The sequence below is a fragment of the Pan troglodytes genome, chromosome 6 (assembly GCF_028858775.2).
Source record: "Pan troglodytes isolate AG18354 chromosome 6, NHGRI_mPanTro3-v2.0_pri, whole genome shotgun sequence".
Lineage (NCBI taxonomy): Eukaryota > Metazoa > Chordata > Mammalia > Primates > Hominidae > Pan > Pan troglodytes.
In genome coordinates this window covers 60,578,234-60,588,226 of record NC_072404.2, presented here as the reverse complement: position 1 = coordinate 60,588,226, position 9,993 = coordinate 60,578,234, and the positions used below count along the sequence as shown (strand labels likewise).

General features: G+C 43.1%; 1 protein-coding gene across 1 annotated transcript in view; it reads right to left on the bottom strand.

Moving 5' to 3' along the window:
- Positions 1-6,309: 6,309 nt before the first annotated feature.
- LOC100615113 (uncharacterized) overlaps positions 6,310-9,993 on the bottom strand; it is a 46,652-nt gene continuing 42,968 nt past the window's right edge. The window contains exon 4 of the mRNA XM_063815921.1: positions 6,310-6,613. The gene's annotated coding sequence lies outside the window, so the exon portion shown is untranslated. The remainder of the gene's footprint in view (positions 6,614-9,993) is intronic.

Below are 9,993 nucleotides of genomic sequence, written 5' to 3'. Positions count from 1 at the left end.
AGACACTCTATAAAAAGAAACAGGAAAGCCCCAGAGTGGAATTAAACACACAAACTCACATTTACTTCAAAGAAAATAGAATAACTGTGTCAAGACCTCATACGATGGGAATCTCCTCTTTGCAGAAAAAGCAATGCTTCCTGTTTTGGGTTTTCATTATGTTTCTATAAATCCCTGAGAACAGAAAGTGTGATTTCTGATCATTCTTCAACTACCATGTTTATGATAAAAGGCGACATTTCTGTGTGTGTGTGTGTGCATGTGTGTGTGTTCTTCTCCGTGAAATGCTTTGGCCAACACAAAAAATTAGTGATATAGCAAAATATTTTTGTGTGTGTAAAAATAAAAAAAATCATAAACAAAATGATACCAACTATAGTAACGATGCAAAGATATGCTAACATGAGAACAGCAGGGAAAAGGTGTTTACAAACAAATGAGCCAGGGGCCTCTAGGAGGGGCTGAGGAAAATTGTATTGACATTATTTTGTTTATGTATTTTTAAATTAATAGCCCTTTAGAAGATCTTAGGAGTACTCTGCAGACTAACATGTATTCTGGAATTTCCTCTGTAAAGAACTCTGATCAGCAAGAATTATAGGTGTTTTTCTGTCTGTGTAGGAGCGTTTCTTCAATGATTCATTTCATTGTTTTGAGAACCTCAATGAATTGGTAAGAAAATATTTAAGATGCATAAGAACTAATTTTCTTAGGAAGAAGAAAACATTTCTGGAAACTTGGAAACCCCATTGAGCATGTGTAAGGAAGTGAAATAATCTTTCATAACGTGTATACCAGTAAGACACAGAATGATATTGTCCTTTGTTAAAAGGTGGCAGGAAGGATTCCTACCTCACTGCTGAAGGAATATCTCACAGTCTAAACAGATGGTTTAATCTGTCCTCCTCAGTAGAACATTTACCAGTAATAACGTTAATTGGCACCAACCATCTACATGACAGTCTAACTTCAGAGAACAGTGTGATTTTATTTATGTGTCCCTAAGAATGTCTTCATTCTAAAATTCAGAGTGTACTGCAATTTTGTAAGTGGCTTTGATCCCACAGTTGCTTCGATCTAAGTGAGTTCACCCATCAGATCTGAGAACTTATGTCCAGCACTGACTTTACTTCAAAACATTTCCACATCTATCTGGGGTCTTTCACCAGAGACCTTTAAAACCGAGATGAAAATCTATTTTAATACACTGAAATGTATTTGACTTTAGCAAATTTAAATGTATTAGTGGTCAAATTGTCATTTGTTTCACTTAGGCTGATTTCCTCTGTCTAGTTATCTGCTAACTCTGAAAATATTTGTCAACAGAAATATTAGCTAGCATTTATTGAATGCTAAACCAAATGATAAGAAAATTGCTATAACTGGCTGGGCATGATGGCTCACGCCTGTAATCCCAGCATTTTGGAAGGCCAAGGCAAGTGGATTGCTTGAGCCCAGGAGTTTGAGACCAGCCTAGGCAACATAGTGACATTGTCTCTACAAAAAACAAACAAAAAATTAGCCAGGTGTGGGGTCGTGCCTGTAGTCCCAAGTACTCAGTAGGCTGATGTGGAAGGATAGCTTGAGCCCAGGAGGCAGAAGTTGTGGTGAGCCGAGATCGTACCACTGTGCCAGCCTGGGCAACGTAGTGAGACCCTGTCTCAAAAAAATTGCTATAACTGAGTATTAAATTTAGCCAACACAAAAATATCGGGGGAACTAGCCCCCGATAATTCAACATAGGTTCTTTTCTATTTTCCCTACATGTTGGCCGGTCTGAGAAATAAAGGGAAAGAGTACAAAAGAGAGAAATTTTAAAGCTGGGTGTCCGGGGGAGACATCACATGTCGGCAGGTTCCGTGATGCCCCCTGAGCTGTAAAACCAGCAAGTTTTTATTAGCAATTTTCAAAGGGGAGGGAGTGTACAAATAGGGTGTGGGTCACAGAGATCACATGGTTCAAGGGCAACAAAAGATCACAAGGCAGAAGGTCAGGACGAGATCACAAGGTCAGGGCAAAACTGGAATTACTAATGAAGTTCCACGTCCCACTGTGCGCGCATTGTCATAAACATCTTAACAGGGTTCAAGAGCAGAGAACCGGTCTGACTAGAATTCACCAGCCTGGAATTTCCTAATCCTAGCAAGCCTGGGGGTGCTGCAGGAGGCCAGGGCATGTTTCATCACTTATCTGCAACTGCACAAGGCAGACACCCCCCAGAGTGGCCATTTTAGAGGCCCCCCCCCCACCGGGGAATGCATTCTTTTCCCAGGGCTGTTAATTATTAATATTCCTTACCAGGGAAAGAAGTCAGTGATATTTCTCTTACCCGTTTTTGGTAATAAGAGAAATATGGCTGTCCTGCCCGGCCCACAGGCAGCCAGACTTTAAGGTTATCTCCCTTGTTCCCTGAAAATTGCTGTTATCCTGTTCTTAAGGTGGCCAGATTTCATATTGTTCAAACACAAATGCTTTACGAACAACTTGTGCAGTTAATGCAATCATCACAGGGTCCTGAGGCGACATACATCCTCAGCTTACGAAGATGACAGGATTAAGAGATTAAAGTAAAGACAGGCATAGGAAATTATAAGAATATTGATTGGGGAAGTGATCAATGTCCATGAAATCTTCACAATTTATGTTCAGAGACTGCAGTAAAGACAGGTGTAAGAAATTATAAAAGTATTAATTTGGAGACCTAACAAATGCCCATGAAATCTTCACAATTTATGTTCTCCTGCCATGGCTTCAGCCAGTCCCTCTGTTCGGGATTCCTGTCTTCCCGCAACATGAAAAGATGCCACAATAAATGTATAATGCTTACTGGAAGATTTTAAAAAATATCTTGAAGAAAAAAAGCATGTTTCTGGCCATATCCTTTAGACAAATATTGCCCTATAAATTTTGCTTTGACAAAAATTTGAGTGCCTATTTGTACCAAGTCTATTGTGGGCAAAGCTGGATATATTGGTGTAAAAAATAGGTAAAACCCCTGTCCTTTTTGCTTTTGTAGGCAAACAACTAATAAAACATATATGATGTCAGATGATGCTATGAAGAAAAATTACAAGAGAAGTGACATAGGGTGAGGTGTGCTGGTCTCCAAGATGGCCTGGCCAGGCCACATAGGAGGGTGACATTTGAATTTCCATTGCGAGGGATGTGAGGGAGTGAACCATCTCGAGAAAGAACATTTAGGGTGGAGCAAATAGCCACTGCAAAGGCCTGAAGCTAGTACAGTAATACAAGATCTTTTCATTTGATAATCTTCCACATTACCTATATGGTAATATCCTTCTAGAGAGTTCAAAATAAAGTTGAGCCTGTGCTATTTAATAGGAGTATCTTTCCTTAGATACCTGAGCAGATACTTTATTTGGGACTGGTACCAAAGGAAGTGGCTAGAAAAGTAAGACAGAAGGGAGGAAAGTCAGAATAGGGTATGTTCATGAGCTCATTCCTGGGTGCACAACTAGGTCTCTGTTCACCGGGACCCCATTCACACAGAGCATGTCTCGCTAGACAAAGGTGGCTGGCACTTATTTTTTAGTATCATTTTTTGCAGAGACGGCAGGGGGGCGGTCTCACCATGTTGGCCAGGCTGGTCTCGAACGTTTGGCCTCAAGTGTTCCTCTGGCACTTTGGGAGGCTAAGGCAGGAGCAACCAGCCCAGGGAATTAATTCACTGCATTTTCTTTTCCATTGGTTGATGATTTTCCTGGGCATTTTACCCTCCTCCACCTCAAGGTTTGTGATGATTGAGTGTCCCCCAACTTCAGGGAGAGCCCAGAGGAAGCAGGGCAGAGAGATACCTGGCAGAAAACTGAGGGCGAGGGCTCACCACACAATGCATCATGGGCAGCTGCTGCAGCAGAGAATAGTTACTGGTACTTTCTGCTCAGTGCGGATAGTCTGTTTCTAACAAGCAATGACATGAAATAGACAGTGTGACTACAGAGTTGACAGTATGTTATAAAAATTGGGGACCCCAACTTATCTCTCTTGAGCAATAAGCCAATATGCAGACTTATCAAAGAGACTCTTTAAGGTGCCCACAGGCAACACCCTTTAATTTTAATTTTGTGCAAAACATTCTGGAATTTGCTTTAAAAAGTTAAGAAAACCTTGTTGAAATCAAGGAGATTGATAGAAGAAACAGTTTTACTTTAAAACTTTTCAGAGAATTTCAATAGACTCCAGTTAGCTTTGAATAGCGTTAGATTTTCTCCAACCTCTTACAAGACCCTTAAAAATATACTTCAAATACCTGAATGTGTGATGCATTGAGTAAAGTGAGTTACTGGCTAACATCGGAAGATCCCAGGGCTCAGTCCTCACTCCTCTTCTTCTCTGTCTACAGTCACATGCTTGCTGCTGTCCCCATCTATGATGGCTGTAAATTCCATTTGCCTGCTGCTGTCCATGAATGGAAGTCTACCGGGGACCCTCTCCTGACCTGGAGACCCACACATCCAAATGCCTACTTGGCAGCTCCCGTGGATGTTTCGTGATCAGCATTCCCAACAGTGAAATCTTGAATGCTCTTCCCCAAATCCACTCCACACACGGCCTTCCCTATCCCTTGTGGTGGCAACTGAGTCCACTGTGGGTCCATGGGCCCCCCTTTCTTTGACTCCCCAGCTCCAGTCCCCTAGCAAGACCAGCTGGATCTGCTCTTTGCATTGCCAGGATCTGCCCACGTCTCAGGGCCCTCACTGCCTGGCCCACACATGATGCTCAAAGACACGCTCACACATGTCTAAATATTTAAAATTTATACATCAAACCCACAAACTTTAATTTGATAAGTAAAAAATGTTTAAATAAACAATTTTAAAAGTACATTTAAAAAGTTCTCTCCTCCTTCCTTGGTAGAGATGACTGCCTAATGATGTAGAAGGCCAAGTTCTACAGAGCTTGGGATTCCTGAATTTCCCCGATAGGAGGTATATGGGAGGGGAGGCTGGGGGGGGCAGCCTGCCCATGGCCCATGCCCTGGCTCCCCCTCCCAGCTTTGTATGCACCCCTGGGCATCCCATCCACATGTTCATGTCCACGCACACGTTCCTCACCAGTCTCAGGGATATGCACACTCACTTCAATCTTCCCCAAATTATACTTGTTCATATAGCAGATTTGTTTCTCTCATCTTATTTTACATTTTCAATTCTCTATATTTTATTTGTTTCTTTTTTCTTCCTTTTTTTAAACTTCCTCTGAATAGTTCAAAATTTCTCTGCTACCCCTGAAAGTTACACATTCTGATTTTGTTCTTTTTTTTTTTTAAATGGAGTCTCACTCTGTCGCCTAGGCTAGAGTGCAGTGGCCCGATTTCGGCTCACTGCAACCTCCGCCTCCTACGTTCAAGTGATTCTCCTGCCTCAGCCTCCTGAGTAGCTGGGGTTACAGGCGCATGCCACCATGCCCAGCTAATTTTTGTATTTTTAGCAGAGACAGGGTTTCACCATGTTGTTCAGGCTGGTCTTGAACTCCTGACCTCGTGATCCGCCTGCCTCAGCCCCGCAAAGTGCTGGGATTACAGGCATGAGCCACCACACCCGGACTTCTGATTTTGTTCTTATATTTGTTGTTATATTGACAGCTGACTTCTTTTCTGGCTTACACTTGTGTTTTTATTTCCCTAACATTGTTTCAAGATTATTGCTATTTACGTCTTTTCTCAACATAACTGAAGAATCGTAGCATGCTCTCATCTGGCGTGCGAGAGCCCAGGGGTTTGAGTTTGGGGTGACTGATGTGTGGACCTCATTGCTGGTGTATGTGTGCGTGCCTGCACCAAGAGCCCATGCCAGCTTCTAAGCCCAGGCAGCACTGGGCAGGGCATGGGAGGTGATGCTGCCCAGCTCTGGATGGAAAAAGCCCCAGACTCTGACAGCAGCTCTCTGCCAAGGCTCCTGTGGAAAATTGCACGGGGTACAGAGAACACTCAAGGCCACATCCCCAGGACGGTCAGCCCTTCTGTCCCCAAAACCTAAATTGGGATTGAACCATCTCCTGTGTCCGCCTTACTTTATTGGTTTATTTCAGGTGCAAAGCATCGTTCTGTACTTATGACCTGCCGCATTCTCTCTGGAATCACTGGAGACAGGTTGGGAGGAAGAGGTGGCTCTCTGTTTTACTTTAATTCTCCCCTACACAAACACTTTATACGTTGAAGATGTGTGGCCTGAAATGCACTGGGAATAAAACTATTAAATAAGCCACACTGCTTATAAGTAATAACTCCAAACTACTACTCTTGGTGGGGAGAATTAATGTCACTACCCAGAAAGTATTGCGACAAACTTTTTTTTGAGACATCTACTTCAAAATCAGTTTATTCAAAAGAGATTAACATGTTCACTCCCACCCCTGCCCTACATACTCACGCCATCAGTGTGACAGGGAAGGCCCAGGGAAGAAGTGCTCTGTGATCACAGATAGTCCATCGCGGTGAGAGACCCACCTCGCAGTGAGGAAAACAGTGCGTTTTATAGGAGCACAAGTCCCCTGGTAATGTTCATGAAGGTTGCTCTTCAGTGGATCTTTCAGCAAGTGCATACACAAGGATGACGGACTTTCTACAGTTACAACATGTTCAATCTTCTGACTAGGTCAAGAGAAAAAAGAAAAAACAGACATCCCAGGTTATACGTCTGTCTGCACTGGCAGGATGCTCCCAGTGAGGGGACCTCCAGTTAGGGAAGCTCCCAGCGGGCATTGCCAGGTAAGCAGCTCCTCTTAAAGAATGCAGTCTCTACTGGGTTGTTTAGCTTGTGTATGCCACACGTTGATACTCTGCCCAAACAACAGCTGTTTTAACTGAAGTGGAATATTCCACGCAACACTGATACAAAAACAAAATAACTCTTCGTTGTATATTTTCCTATGTGGAAAATATAGGCTTTGTCAATTCTATACATGCAGACAAAAATACAGAAAACGTAAAGCCTATTGCATAAATTGGAAAGCCTGTTTATGTTGTGATATATTGTTACATTCAAATTATATAGGGAGTTCGCTGGAAACGTTCATTGCTGAGACCACTTTGTTTCTGAAGAGACCATGTGTGTCCGGAGTTGGTTCCTGCTGGTGGGTTCATGGTCTCACTGACTTCAAAGAATGAAGCCGCAGACCTTCATGGTGAGTGTTACAGCTCTTAAAGATGGCACAGACCCAAGAACTGAGGGGTAGCAAGGTTTACTGTGAAGAACAAAAGGACAAAGCTTCTGCAGCGTGGAAGCGTACCTGAGCGGGTTGCTGCTGCTGGCTGGGATGGCCAGCTTTTATTCCTTTATTATGCCCACCCATGTTCCGTTTCTGTCCTATCAGAGTGCCCTTTTTTCAATCCTCCCCACAATTGGCTACTTTTAGAATCCTGCTGATTCGTGCATTTGACAGAGCGCCAATTGGTGTGTTTTACAGAGCACTGATTAGTGTTTTACAGAGTGCTGATTGGTGCGTTTTACAATCCTCTTGTAAGACAGGAAAGTTCCCCAAGTCCCCACTGGACCCAGGAAGTCCAGCTGGCCTCACCTCTCACATGGACCTTGGCAAACCCTCAGTTGGGCGTAAGAGAGGCGATGGGTGTCTCAGGTTGGGCTCCACACCCAGGGTTATCCTGGAGGCAGCTCCTGTGGGCTCAGAGCACCAATTGTTAAATGCACAGGAATTCTATGAGGAAGCTGCTAAACTGTTTATAGCTTGAAATCAGCTATGGCAGGAATCTTTACACAACAAAAGTCAGCAAATGCCGCAAATCAGCGTTGTTGTTGTTTAAATTCAGAAAGCCTGTTTACACCACTCTGCCACCTTCCAGGCAGAAGAGTGTAAAAGGTGGAGAATTATTACAGGGTGATTGCACTGCTCAGAGGGGTAAGAGACGCTATCCAGAATGCAACAGCATACTGTACCGGGAACATTTTTACAAGCTGCCTGGTAACATGTTTCGGTCTCTGAATTTGGTTGGATTATTAAAGATTCACATCCTGCATGTTTTTATAATTATTATTTCAAATTACAGTAATAATTTCAGCCTAAGAATTAGCTAGCCAACGTTTGGTCTCCTGTATGTCAGAAAACCTTTCCATGACTGGTTACCATGCTTTCAAAGAACATCTAGTGGAGAGGCAGCAAAAAAAAGCAGGCCAGGAAATTGCTCACATGTATTAGAAGAGAAACTTGTCAGCAACCTTGTTGGAAGTCCTAGTCATCTTCCAACTAGTTCTGACTCAGCAAGCCGCTCAGGAGTGCACCCACCAAATGCAGTGGAAGGCCCGGGTAGGTAGTGAGGGAAGGTGCCAGCCTAGCGGGTAGCTCCTCAGCTGAGATTTGAATCAGTGAAAAACAGAAATATGCTCTCCTGACTCAGTCATACTGTGCTAAGGTAACAACCCAAGCGGCTAAGGAGCAAAGTGTGATTTCTCATGGAGAGAAAATATTGACACAAGAGCACGTGTAGGAATTTTCCATTTATCTCACAAATTATCCTGATCTAATTGACTCAGGCATCGAAAAGCCAGTGCTCTGAAGAAAGTTGCAGTCGATAACATAAGGGAGTGAATGAGATAGATTTGCAGACGTCAGAATGTCAAGAAGAATGCCAGGCCTGAAGACCCAGAAGAAGATGTAGAATTATCTAAACAAGAGAGATGCATCTGAGACTTAGTGAGGGGCACAGGGTCCTTGAGTTACGATCCAAGGGCAAATCCAAGAAGGGTTAGCGTCGTCATTCAAGTAACTTTATTCCAGGCAGAAATTTCTACATACCAAGAAATGTCTGAGAGAATGGTCCAAACTTACTCGGGGTTGGGGGGGCGGGGGCGGGCGGGGAAAGTAGTTGTTTTGTTTAGGTGCAAAGGAAAGACAGAGTAATAAACTGAAGCAAAACGTACAAGTGCAGGTGTGAACGAAAGGACTGGAGAAGACCCAGCCTGGAGCATGGCCCCGTGCCAGCCAGGAGCTGCTTGGGTCGGCGTTGCACTGTGTCTGATGAAGAATCTGACTTTGACTGCAAGTGCTGCCTCTTACCATAACCTTCCCTAATGCTGGCCTCTGATGGTTCTGATCTTTGCTGCCAGAGCTGTGCTGAGTTTCCTCTCTCTGCTTTTTAGATTTCCTTGAATATTTTAAAGAAAAAGTAAAAAAAAATAAGATGCTATATCCTGTTCTGAAACATTTTCAGGAAGTCCACTACAAATTGCATTTGTAAAGAAATAATAAGTGGATTCAAAGGACTAGGCATGGTTTTATATTCAGCCCACAGCCTAGCAGAGCCAGTAAAACCAAAGTCAAGTCCCAGTTTCAGGTGGAGACCTCTCGAGTCACGACATCCCTTTTAACGATCTTAGGTTTATTTATATACAGGAGGTGGATGGAAAAATGGGGTTTTGTGGATATTACTATTTTTGTTCCATGAGGAAACAGTTTTATATATTCCTTGACTACCAAACAACTGGGTTAAAAGCTTGAAATTAGCAATCCTTGTCATAAAGACAGAAGGATACTACGCTGAAATGGAGGAGAGTTAGTATTTCATTAATTCAACAATTATGGAGCAACTGTTTTGAAACAGTCACACTGTCAGATATTAGAATATGTAAATCAATTAGACATATTTACCACTCTCGAGGGACTGAGGGACTGCTGAGGAAGACATGTGGAAAGGTTGTTACAATCCAGGTCAGTGAGATTTCATGTGAGTAATGCAGGTAATGATCACATGAAATGCGGAGTTACCGAATGCACATGAAGTTCTCATGTAGGAAGGCTAGCTTACTGATGTTCAGTGTCAGCTAGTCATCAGATGTGGAGAAAATCAACTGTGTACTAAGTCTAATTCATTCGGATGAAACATAATAGGAACTCTTTTTTTGTTTGTTTTTGTTTTTTGAGACAGAGTCTCGCTCTGTCGCCCAGGCTGGAGCGCAGTGGCGCGATCTCGGCCCACTACAACCTCCGCCTCCTGGATTCAAGCGATTCTCCTGCCTC